Here is a 14,015-nt window from a genome sequence, read left to right as displayed (position 1 = left end):
GAATTTGGTGCACCTACTGCTGGTTCAAGGTCATCACTAGAGATGAGCGAACATGCTCAGATAAGGCGTTATCTGACATGTTTGTGTGCTAACCAAGTGACTTTGGTGTGCTTGATAAATATGTTGAAGTTCCTGCTAGGGTTGAGCGAAACGGGTCGGCCATTTTCAGAAGTCGCCGACTTTTGGCAAAGTCGGGTTTCATGAAACCCGACCCGATCCCTGTGTGGGGTCAGCCGTGAGGTCGGCGATCTTCTTAATCTGGTATCAGAATTCCGATACCGAGTTCCGATATGTTTGCGATATCGGAAATCGGTATCGGAATCCACATTTAAGTGTAAAATAAAGAATTAAAATAAAAAAATATTGATATACTCACCTCTCCGGAGGCCCCTGGACATCGCTGCTGGTAACCGGCAGCCTTCTTTGCTTAAAATGAGCGCATTTAGGGCCTTCCATGACGTCACGGCTTGTGATTGGTCGCGGCCGCCCATGTGACCGCCACGCAACCAATCACAAGCCGTGACATAATTCTCAGGTCCTAAATTCCTAATTCTAGGAATTTAGGACCTGAGAATTACATCACGGCTTGTGATTGGTCGCGTGGCGGTCACATGGGCGGCCGCGACCAATCACAAGCCGTGACGTCATCTAAGGCCCTTCACGCGCTCATTCTTAAGAAGGAAGGCTGCCGGAAAGAAGCAGGGTGCGTACGAGGGTGAGTATATACCTGATAGGAATATACTCACTCTCGGCTTCTTTCCGGCAGCCTTCCTTCCTAAGAATGAGCGCGTGAAGGGCCTTAGATGACGTCACGGCTTGTGATTGGTCGCGGCCGCCCATGTGACCGCTCACGCGACCAATCACAAGCCGTGACGTAATTCTCAAGTCACAAGTTACGTCACAAGTTAAGTCACGGCTTGTGATTGGTCGCGTGGCGGTCACATGGGCGGCCGCGACCAATCAGAAGCCGTGACGTCATGGAAGGCCCTAAACACGCTCATTTTAAGCAAAGAAGGCTGCCGGTTACCAGCGGTGATGTCCTAGGGCCTCCAGAGAGGTGAGTATATCAATATTTTTTATTTTTATTCTTTATTTTACACATTAATATGGATCCCAGGGCCTGAAGGAGAGTTTCCTCTCCTTCAGACCCTGGGAACCATAGTATCTCATTGCACTGCATTGGGTTTCGTGTTTCGGCCGACCCGACCCCGACTTTTTTATGGGATCGGCCGATTTCACTCGACCCGACTTTTGAGAAAGTCGGGTTTCGTGAAACCCGACCCGATCCTATAAAAATAAAAGTCGCTCAACCCTAGTCCCTGCGCTTGGATGTCTCGCAGTTGTTTGATAGCGGCAACATATGCAGGGACTGCATGTCGAACAACTGCAAGACATGCAGTCACGGGGACCTGAATATATTTATTTGAGCACGCTGAAGACACTAGGTAAGCCCATGAGCATGCTCAAATAACCCCTTATCCCAGCAAGTTCGCTCATCACTAGTTATCTCCTCTACAGTGGGAGAAATAAGTATTTGATCTCTTGCTGATTTTGTAAGTTTGCCCACTGACAAAGACATGAACAGTCTATAATTTTAAAGAAAGGATAATTTTAACTTGGAGAGAGAGAATATTCAAAATACCGTATTTTCTGGTGTATAAGACGACTGGGCGTATAAGACGACCCCCAACTTTTCCATATAAAATATGGAATTTGGGATATGCCCGCTGTATAAGATGGGGGTCATCTTATACGGCATGTGGTTCCCAGGGTCTGGAGGAGAGGAGACTCTCCTTCAGGCCCTGGGATCCATATTCATGTAAAAAATAAAGAATAAAAATAAAAGATATGGATATACTCACCCCTCCGACGAACCCTGGCTGTCACCGCTGCAAGCGTCTGCCTCCGTTCCTAAGAATGCAGTGAGTGAAGGACCTTCGATGACGTCGCGGTCATGTGAGCGGTCAGGTGACCGGTCACCTGACCGCGATGTCATTGAAGGTCCTTTAAGGGGTTCTGCTTTTACCTTCTTTTATTTAGGAGTTATTCTATAATGTCAGATTAATAGTATATAGATTACTGTGTGTGTGTGTGTGTGTGTGTGTGTGTGTGTGTGTATATATATATATATATATGTAAAATTGGAACAGCACAACCGCTCACCAGTGGGTGCCAAGCCTCCCGGGTCGAGTCGTCCACCTCTCCACCCAAAACTTTTATACAAAAGAGCAAAAAGAAGGCAGCACTCCAGTCACTTCTCAAGGTGAAAAAAAGGGTTTATTCAGCCCACATATTCTGTGCCAAAACTTTTATACAAAAGAGCAAAAAGAAGGCAGCACTCCAGTCACTTCTCAAGGTGAAAAAAAGGGTTTATTCAGCCCACATATTCTGTGCCATCTATATATATATATATATATATATATATATATATATATATATATATATATATATATATTCTTGTAGTATATTATGTTATGCCATAACTTGATGACGCGTTTATGCTATGGCATTAATCTATTTGTCTTTCTCTACAGAGTCACCTGTATTGATCACTACTTGCAAATCACCTCCCGGTCCTTCCCTTCCCTTGGACTCTCCTCCATCCCTTCTTTTCCCACCCGACTACGCTCTAGGAATAATTACATATAAGTGGTACATTTATCTTTTCTTTTTTATGCAGCCACTAACCTCCAATTTATCTATAGCCAGATTGTATGTTCATCTTCCCCATTATAATATTACTAGATTGTGGCCCGATTCTAACGCATCGGGTATTCTAGAATATGCATGTCCCCGTAGTATATGGACAATGATGATTCCAGAATTCGCGGCAGACTGTGCCCGTCGCTGATTGGTCGAGGCAACCTTTATGACATCATCGTCGCCATGGCAACCATTATGACATCTACGTCGATACTGTGCCCGTGGCTGATTGGTCGAGGCCTGGCGGCCTCGACCAATCAGAGACGCGGGATTTCCAGGACAGACAGACAGAAAAACCCTTAGACAATTATATATATAGATATTACAGACATTACGTCAGCTAGACCCGCTATGTACTTTCCCAATACGGCTTCTTCCTAGCCACATTTCTAGCTGCTGACATTAGTGCAGTGCGATCAGGTGATCACGTCAAGCCACATGACGCGACTCTCACCCTGGACTGCAAGCCGCAGTCACCGTTGGTGGTGGAGCTCGCGCTCTGGGTCTGGATGACCGCGTCACTTCTGTGACGCACTTCCGGCTTCGGTGCGTTCGTAAGCCCCGCCACCCACCTATATTTCCTCACACATGGGACACTTCCCCTGTCTAACCAGCAGCGGACACCACGTTAGATACAACACGTATCTCTGTGTATCGTGGTAATCTATACTCTATTCAGCTTTGACAACTCTGACTTATGTACTGTATATCGGACACTTATTATCAATATGTGTATTATAGGGAATACCCCTTATACCTTTCCTGTGACGCTCATGCCAAGTGATTTACACTAGGTAAGACATCACTCACCCTATTAGTTTCACTATATTATACACAGTATAGATTTTACTCACTAAGTATATCTTGTTACAGACTTCTAACTACGATTGTTACGAAAACTTACTTTACCAATCTGTCCACACCCGCTATTTAACTTGGTCAGTATGACATATCTGCCCATTTTCCTTTTATGTATTTTACGTATTCTTATTATTTATTGCAAACATATATTCCTATCCTATAGGGGACAGCTCTCCCAAGGGCATTTACAGGACGAGCCCCCAACATATGCATTAGATATATTCTGATGTACAGTGACACTCATTTGAGATATCACAAGAGCAGTCGGGTACGTGTTGGTTCCTTTTTCCCTTCCTAATATCCCCTATCTTCACTTCCATCACCGTGCACTCAATTTGGAATGACATTTATTTCTATATCCCATATCTTGTACTTTATTTTCTGTACATTATGTTGATTTTTGACTATTTTTCTTCTGTATGATGTTTAATGCAGTTTACTGAGGAAGGTCTTGTGTAGACTGAAACGTCTTATATTATTGGACGGCAATAAAATTACTTTTTTTGCAACGGATTCGTACAAGTTGAGTGCCAAATTACTATTATATATGTAAGACAGCTGTCATTAATGCAGGTAACGAGTTGATGAGGATCGTCTAACTATTCTGTAAGAGCCTGAACTCTTAATGGTTCGTAGGGGATCAAATGCTTATTTCTTACTGCAAAATGCAAAAAACGTTATAAAAATGTATACAATGTTATTTTCTGGATTTTATTTTTGATATTCTATCTCTCAATGTTATAATTAACCTACCCTTAAAATTATAGACTGTTCATGTCCTTGTCAGTGGGCAAACTTACAAAATCAGCAAGGGATCAAATACTTATTTCCCCCACTGTATGTAGATAACTTTTATACCAGCATCCTTCTCTTCAAGTCCCTCTCTGCGCGTGCTAACGCAACATGCAATACTGTCAGCAAAAATCAGCGAGGCCTTCCTAGGACACTAATTGGGCAGCTGCTCAGAAAGGGGGAGAGCAAAGTCCAATGTAGCGACAACACGCTGGTGGTCAAGTACACGGATATCCTTTTGTTGACCACCATACATGGTAATGGCAGCACCCCCACCGCTGTATGAGGTACCTTTATACAGTTCCACAAACCAAACTGTGTACTGGGGTACAACAAGCACATCAGGGGAGCTGATCTTTCCGATAATGTCCTCCAGCAGTACAGTGCAATGAGAAAAGCCTATGTGTGGTACAAGAAGCTGGTCATGCACATTGTATGTGCATAATGTAGATCATGATGCGCAGGCCAGACCAGGACCTTCCTTCAGTTGCAGGAACTAGTGATTAAGGCCCTAATATTTGGCAGTCAGGAAAGAGAGAGCCCCAGTACTTCTGGAACTGAAGTTTCCATGTTGTAACAGGACAACATTTTCCCAGTAAGGCGACTCAAGCTGCAAAGAGAGGAAGGTGACAAAAAAGGTGCAAAGTGTGTTACAGAAAGGCACATACCCTTATACTCCTCAGGCTCACCACACCCCTTCTCTTCAGGTCAAGGGTTTGCTCAGTCTCTAATCTCCTTCCCACCTGCAACAGGAGGTTCGGCCCCAGCAGTTCCGGTCCCGGTGCCCGGTCTTCTCCTCTACACCCCCGCTCTCCTTTAACTCGCCATTCTATGGGTGAGATCTCTTTCACCAGGCGTTCACAATTCTCAACTTCTTGGATGATTCATTGCCAAGTTAATTGATCTTGCTCATAACGGCTGGGAGGCACTCCAGCCATCTTTCGTACTGATCGTCGTAATCCGGGTTGACGATGGGGAATGGGGAGCTACTTTAGCTACTTCAGTGGATTGCGGTGTTCTCATACAGTTACTCAGTCTCTCCCATCCATCTCACCACACTTCCCCCTTCTTTGAACTCACCAGTCCTCGGGCGAGAAGAGTCTTTGTGCGTCTTAAGGTTCTTCGGAGGTGGGCCAAATACCCACAGTTTTTGCACCCATTTCTGTCTCTCTTGCACTACATTTTGCCAAAGAAAATCGTTCTGCGCATATCAGAACTAGTACTCAGAACTTCAGATGCCTCATGCAGAATTTTGACATCTGGCTCTTCTCCATGGCATTCAATGACCTCATCCACTAAGTCATCTGACTGCACGCACTAGTGTGAGCCCTACCTTTGACTCTTCACTGGGGCTACCGTCATCTTCAACTTCCTTGGCGCACACCTGATTCACTTTCACGCTCCTGAGTAATGCAGACATCTCGCTGCAGGCAAATGACACCTTCTCCCTCACTTCTCGGCGTCCGGCGCCATGGCTCTGCCTTGCCCTGGGTGAGGCTCCCCTCCGCTCACCATACCATTTCATCAAGGTCTCCATCCGTCCTCTATGGTTACTCTGCAATTGATGGACCTTCTCTCTCCACTCTGTTCCTCGGGGTGGGTTTTACTGGCCAAGGGCCATCTCCTTCATGTGCAGCATTCTCTCCAGTGGGCATGACCGTTGGAGGAGTAGGCGAATCTTTGTCGTTGGCTGCATCGTGTAGGCCAACTCCTTGACGTGTCCCATTTTTCCACAAATCCAACACTCACTTCTGATCCTGTCTGGTTAGTGCTTCGGTCTGCATCGCCGTCCTCCGGGAGAAGCATACCCCCTCTATAATCTTTCTTCATCACAGGATGCAGGATTAGAATCTGGGGTTGCTGCTTGAGTTTTTCTTACCCTCCGTATCTCTCATCTAATTTCTTTTATCTCCTGCCGTAAGTTACCCCGGTGTATGGGATTGGATTCCAAGGTAGCAGCAAGGTCTTCTTTCATGCTCCATATTTCTGCCCTAATTTCTCACATTTCCTGCCATAATTCATGGGCCCATTCCGGTTCGGCTGCAGGAGGGGTGGGTGCCTCATTACTCTGAACCAGTCCTGCTAAGGTCGCTAGTCCCTGCTCCTGTTCTCTTACATGCACCTCTGCTCCTACTTCTAGGAAGGTCATACATGACCTAGTACGCAGGCGTTCTCACCATCCAGGGCCATTAAAGCGATCTCAGCTTGCATAGTAGGAGGCGTGGGGTGCATCCGCAACATGCTCTTAACCCTCTCAGTCCAGTTTCAGTGCATCATATTACTCCCAGTAAAATTTGGGAGATTGCTGAGCATGGCCCCCAATGGCAAGCTGGACCTCAGGGTACGGGTACTCATGATGGACTGATCTGCAGCATCTGTATCCAAAGACTGCATCCTGCCGAATATGCCAAATGTAACACAAGTACACGGATGCAGTGACACAGATGCGCAGAGCAAGGGTTAAACAATTATTCACAATAATTCACAATTATAAACTCCTCGCAGGGAGAAAACAAGAGAAATACAGTTAAAGGGATGAGGGTTAAACAGGATAACAGTACTTCAAGTTAATAGTCTATCAGTTTCACTAATCGTAACTGGATTGTCAGTTTCTCTCTGAGTCCAATGGATGTCTGTCTGCCGGCTGCGGCCGATGCTGAGTCTTTCGGCTTCCCCACCTGCGACAAATTATCCTTTTTCTGGTGGCAGTGGGCGATCACCGGTTTTGTCCGCTGAGCACTTAGTCCATTCAACTGCCCAGCGGCCGGGAGTCTGTCAACAACCTCCTGCTCAGCGTCCTCTGCAGGCATGAGCCTTACACAACAATCTCCCGCTCGGTGTGTTCTGCCCTGAATGCCCGTTGATGGACCCCGGTCCTTCCTGCACTTGTCTGCTTTTGCTGCTGCGTGGCCTAATGCTACCCGCAGCACGATGCAGGTCCGCACTCTCACTGCTCTAAGGTGGGACTCCCCTCTGCTTTCCTGCGCAAAACCCCTTATACTCCTCAGGCTCACCACGCCCCTTTTCTGCAGGTCAAGGGTTTGTTCCTTCTCTACTCTCCTTCCACCCCTGCAACAGGAGGTTCAGCCCCAGCAGTTCCGGACCCAGTGCCTTGTCTTCTCTTCTACACCGTCACAACACATGCAAGGATATCCTGTTTGCCGGCCTTTCCATGCATGTGTTGTGACCTTCACGCAGCCGTGACATGTGCAACTTCGGCGCAGAACAGCTGATTATGGCGAGCGCTACAGGTTACCGATGCAGCTATTCTGATAAGCACTTATCCGAAGCTATTCGATCAACCCTATTTACCACTAATCCATGGACTAATACATCTACTTATGCACAACTCACGTATGATAACCTGATGCACTCTACACTACTCACGCATGCCAACATGATGAACTCTACACAACTCAGAACAATGCATTTCAAACGCTCACTGGCTTTCTTTCTCAAAGCTGAGCTTTGACAAAGAAAGCCAGAATGCTTTTGAAATGCGGTGCTCTCAGATCACACCATGAAATCTTGAAACTAAGTTTTCTATCTAAAGAATTTTAGAAATTTAAGAAGCTGGATCTCCTCTTTTTTCCTGGATTGTCCACTTGTGACCACATGTTTCCTTGCTTCCACACACCACAAGCTGTCCAGGTGAGCTGTTTTTTCTCTACTGGGGAATCATGTCATCTGCTGGTATAGGTACACTCTGTTTTAGCTAGACCAAAGTCAGCGCAGCCATCTACCAGAAAATTTTAGAGCACTTGAGGCTTCCCTCTGTCTACAAGCTTTTTGGAAATGGAAATTTAATTCTCCAGCGGGACTTGGCCCCTGTCCATACAGCCAAAAGTACCAATACCTGGTTTAAGAACAACAGTATCACTGAGCTTGACTGGCCACCAAACTCAAGAGGAAGATGAGAGACACCAGATCTAATAATGCAGATGAACTGAAGGCTGCAATCAAAGCAACCTAGGCTTCCATAACACCTCAGCAGTGCCACAGACTGATCACCTCCATGCCACATCGCATTGATGCAGTAATTGATGCAAAAGGAGCCTAAACCAAGAATTGAGTGCATGTGAGATTTTCAGCCTATTTTGGGGGCTAAAAGTGCCCCTCTCAGCTTATACTCGAGTCATTGTCCCTGGGGGTTGGCGGGGGAGGAGGAGCGGCAGGAGCTGGCGGCTGGCACATCATACTCATCACCTCCTGGTGCATCTCTGCACTTCCCTGCTTCTCAGATGGTCTCTGGCGCTGGCAGCTCTTCCTGTGTTCAGTGGTTACATGGTACCGCTTATTAAAGTAATGAATATGGATGCGTCTCCACTCCCATAGGCATGGAGAACATATTAATTACTTTAGTGAGCGGTACCATGTGACCGCGGAACACAGGAACAAGCTGCCAGCGCCGGAGACCATCTGAGAAGTAGAGACCGTACCAGGAGGGTGAGTATGATGGGGAGAATGAGCCATGCAATATTCACCTGTCCCCATTCCACCTCCGGGCTCTCTCTTCAGTGTCCTCTGCCTGTGATGTTCAGGTCAGAGGGCGCAATGACATGTTTAGTGCGTGCCCTCTGCCTCAACAGTTACAGCCAGAGGATGCGGCAGACACAGCGGCATGTGGCGGTGGAATGGGGACAGTTGAATATCGCAAGCGACAGGGACCTGAGCCAGCAGCGACACCGGCACCTGGCCACCATAGCGCACCGGTGTCCCTGCCTGCTCAGGACACTGGCACCTGGCCCCCAGCGACGAGAGATGAGTATGTCATTTTTTTTTTTTTTAATCACAGCAGCGTTATATGGGACATATTATTCTATGGAGCATCTTATGGGGCCATCAACCATTATGGAGCAACATATGGGGCATATTATTCTATGGACCATCTTATGGGGCCATCAACCTTTATGGAGCAGCATATGAGGCATAATATTCTATGGAGAATCTTATGGGGCCATCATTAACCATTTATGCAGCATTATATGGGGCATATTTTAATATGGAGCATCTTATGGGGCCATTATTAACCTTTGTGCAGCATTATATGGGGCATATTTTTTAGATGGAGTATCTTATGGGGCCCATCATGAACTGTATGGAGCATTATATGGGGCTCCTGATTCAATATGGATATTCAAAAACATTTAACCTACTGATGTCTCATTTAATTTTACTTTTATTGGTATCTATTTTTATTTTTGAAATTTACCAGTAGCTGCTGCACTTCCCACCCTAGGCTTATACTCAAGTCAGTAAGTTTTCCCAGTTTTTTTGTAGCAAAATTAGGGGTCTCGGCTTATACTCGAGTATATATGGTACATTTCAGTAGGCGAACATTTCGGATGTTAAAATCATTTTTTCAAACTGGTGTTATAAAGTATTCTAATTTACTGAGATAAAGACTTTTAGGTTTTTATTTGCTGTAAGCCATAAGCATCAACATTAACAGAAATAAACACTTGAAATACATCACTCTACTTGTAATGACTCTATGCAATATATGTGTTTCACTTTGTATTGAAGAACTGAAATAAATTAACTTTTCGTTGATATTGTAATTTTGTAAGATGCACCTGTGTGAGTGTGTGTGTGTGTGTATATATATATATATATACACTCACTGGCCACTTTATTAGGTACACCTGTCCAACTTCTTGTTAACACTTAATTTCTAATCAGCCAATCACATGGCGGCAACTCAGTGCATTTAGGCATGTAGACATGGTCAAGACAATCTCCTGCAGTTCAAACCGAGCATCAGTATGGGGAAGAAAGGTGATTTGAGTGCCTTTGAACGTGGCATGGTTGTTGGTGCCAGAAGGGCTGGTCTGAGTATTTCAGAAACTGCTGATCTACTGGGATTTTCACGCACAACCATCTCTAGGGTTTGCAGAGAATGGTCCGAAAAAGAAAAAAAATCCAGTGAGCGGCAGTTCTGTGGGCGGAAATGCCTTGTTGATGCCAGAGGTCAGAGGAGAATGGGCAGACTGGTTCGAGCTGATAGAAAGGCAACAGTGACTCAAATCGCCACCCGTTACAACCAAGGTAGGCCTAAGAGCATCTCTGAACGCACAGTGCGTCGAACTTTGAGGCAGATGGGCTACAGCAGCAGAAGACCACACCGGGTACCACTCCTTTCAGCTAAGAACAGGAAACTGAGGCTACAATTTGTACAAGCTCATCGAAATTGGACAGTAGAAGATTGGAAAAACGTTGCTTGGTCTGATGAGTCTCGATTTCTGCTGCGACATTCGGATGGTAGGGTCAGAATTTGGCGTAAACAACATGAAAGCATGGATCCATCCTGCCTTGTATGGAGCATCTTTGGGATGTGCAGCCGACAAATCTGCAGCAACTGTGTGATGCCATCATGTCAATATGGACCAAAATCTCCGAGGAATGCTTCCAGCACCATGTTGAATCTATGCCACGAAGAATTGAGGCAGTTCTGAAGGCAAAAGGGGGTCCAACCCGTTACTAGCATGGTGTACCTAATAAAGTGGCCGGTGAGTGTATATATATATATATATATATATATATATATATATATATATATATATATACAGTACAGACCAAAAGTTTGAACACACCTTCTCATTTAAAGAGTTTTCTGTATTTTCATGACTATGAAAATTGTACATTCACACTGAAGGCATCAATACTATGAATTAACACATGTGGAATTATATACTTAACAAAAAAGTGTGAAACAACTGAAAATATGTCTTATATTCTAGGTTCTTCAAAGTAGCCACCTTTTGCTTTGATGACTGCTTTGCACACTCTTGGCATTCTCTTGATGAGCTTCAAGAGGTAGTCACCGGCAATGGTTTTCCCTTCACAGGTGTGCCCTGTCAGGTTTAATAAGTGGGATTTCTTGCCTTATAAATGGTGTTGGGACCATCAGTTGTGTTGTGCAGAAGTCTGATGGATACACAGCTAATAGTCCTACTGAATAGACTGTTAGAATTTGTATTATGGCAAGTGAAAAGCAAATAAGTAAAGAAAAACGAGTGGCCATCATTACTTTAAGAAATGAAGGTCAGTCAGTCTGAAAAATTGGGCAAACTTTGAAAGTCTCCCCAAGTGCAGTGGCAAAAACCATCAAGCGCTACTAAGAAACTGGCTCACATGAGGACCGCCCCAGGAAAGGAAGACCAAGAGTCACCTCTGCTTCTGAGGATAAGTTTATCCAAGTCACCAGCCTCAGAATTCGCAGGTTAACAGCAGCTCAGATTAGAGACCAGGTCAATGCCACACAGAGTTCTAGCAGGAGACACATCTCTACAACAGCTGGTAAGAGGAGACTTTGTGCAGCAGGCCTTCATGGTAAAATAGCTGCTAGGAAACTATTGCTAAGGACAGGCAACAAGCAGAAGAGACTTGTTTGGCTAAAGAACACAAGGAATTGACATTAGACCAATAGTAATCTGTGCTTTGGTCTGATGAGTCCAAATTTGAGATCTTTGGTTCCAACCACCATGTCTTTGTGCGTCGCAGAAAAGGTGAACGGATGGACTCTAAATGCCTGGTTCCCACCATGAGGCATGAAGGAGGAGGAGTGATGGTGTGGGGGTGCTTTGCTGGTGACACTGTTGGGGATTTATTCAAAATTGAAGGCATACTGAACCAGCATGGCTACCACAGCATCTTGTAGCAGCATGCTATTCCATCGGGTTTGCGTTTAGTTGGACCATCATTTATTTTTCAACAGGACAATGACCCCAAACACACCTCCAGGCTGTGTAAGGGCTATTTGACCAAGAAGGAGAGTGATGGGGTGCAACGCCAGATGACCTGGCCTCCAGTCACCAGACCTGAACCCAATCGAGATGGTTGGGGGTGAGCTGGACCGCAGAGTGAAGGCAAAAGGACCAACAAGTGCTAAGCATCTCTGGGAACTCCTTCAAGATTGTTGAAAGACCATTCCCGGTGACTACCTCTTGAAGCTCATCAAGAGAATGCCAAGAGTGTGCAAAGCAGTCATCAAACCAAAGGTGGCTACTTTGAAGAACCTAGAATATACAGTAAGACATATTTTCAGTTGTTTCACACTTTTTTGTTAAGCATATAATTCCACATGTGTTAATTCATAGTTCTGATGCCTTCAGTGTGAATGTACAATTTTCATAGTCATGAAAATACAGAAAAATCTTTAAATGACAAGGTGTGTCCAAATTTTTGGTCTGTACTGTAGATATAGATATATATATATATATATATATATATATATATATATATATATATATATATATATATATATATATATATATAATGAAGAGAAATGCGGCACTCATCCCTTTGTAGTGAAGTCGTGGTCTTTATTGAACCAAAAAAAATTTCAACAAACAATGTCCATGAAAGCGGGAGGTGTTCAGAGGGGTGCAGAGAAACAGAAGTGGACAATGGCCGCTCAACGGGTCCAGGTGCCTGGACCCGTTGAAGCGCATTCTGCGCGAAATGGCCATCATCCACTTCTCGTTCCCCGCACCCCTCTGAACACCTGCCGCTTTCATGGACATTGTTTGTTGAAAATTTTTTGGTTCAATAAAGACCACGACTTCACTACAAAGGAGTGAGTGCCACATTTCTCTTCATTATAGTCTACACTTTTTGCTACATAGATGTTGAGCACCTGTTACCCGTGATTTCGTGAAGCTATACGCTGGTGTTCATATGGAACTGTTACCCTAGAGTGTATATTACCCTTTTGCCGTTCATTCATTCATTTTTTACGCTCACGTTTGGACATTCATATTATATATATGTATATATATATATATATATATACACACACACACACACACACACACACACACACACACACACACACACACACACACACACACTGGGGTAAATAAGTATTTGATCCCTTGCTAATTTTGTAAGTTTCTCCACTGACAAAGACATGAGCAGTCTATAATTTTAAGGGTAGGTTAATTATAACATTGAGAGATAGAATATCAAAAATAAAATCCAGAAGATCACATTTTTTTTGCATTTTGCAGTGAGAAATAAGTATTTGATCCCCTGCTAATCATTAAGAGTTCAGGCTCCTGCAGACTAGTTAGACTCTCCTCATCAACTCGTTACCTGCATTAATGACAGCTGTCTTACATAGTCACCTTTATAAAAGACTCCATCCACAGACTCAATTCATCAGTCAGACTCTAACCTCTACAACATTGGCAAGACCAAAGAGCTTTCTAAGGATGGCCGGGACAAGATCATAGACCTACACAAAGCTGGAATGGGCTACAAAACCATTCATAAGATGCTGGGTGAGAAGGAGACAATTGTTGGTGCAGTAGTAAGAAAATGGTAGAAATACAAAATGACTGTCAATCAACACCGATCTGGGGTACTATGCAAAATCTCACCTCGTCAGGTATCCTTGATCATGAGGAAGGTAAGAGATCAGCCTAAAACTACACAGGGGGAACTTGTTAATGATCTCAAGACAGCTGAGAACACAGTCACCAAGAAAACCATTGGTAACACATTACGCCAAAAAGGTTTAAAATCCGGCAGTGCCCTCAAGGTCCCCCTGCTCAAGAAGGCACATGTGCAGGCCCATCTGAAGTTTGCCAATGAACACCTGGATGATTCTGTGAGTGATTGGGAGAAGGTGCTGTGGTCAGATGAGACAAAAATTG

Source organism: Ranitomeya variabilis, chromosome 6, assembly GCF_051348905.1.
Source record: "Ranitomeya variabilis isolate aRanVar5 chromosome 6, aRanVar5.hap1, whole genome shotgun sequence".
Taxonomy (NCBI): Eukaryota; Metazoa; Chordata; class Amphibia; order Anura; family Dendrobatidae; genus Ranitomeya; species Ranitomeya variabilis.
The sequence above is the reverse complement of the archived record's forward strand: the minus strand, read 5'-3'. Positions refer to the sequence as shown.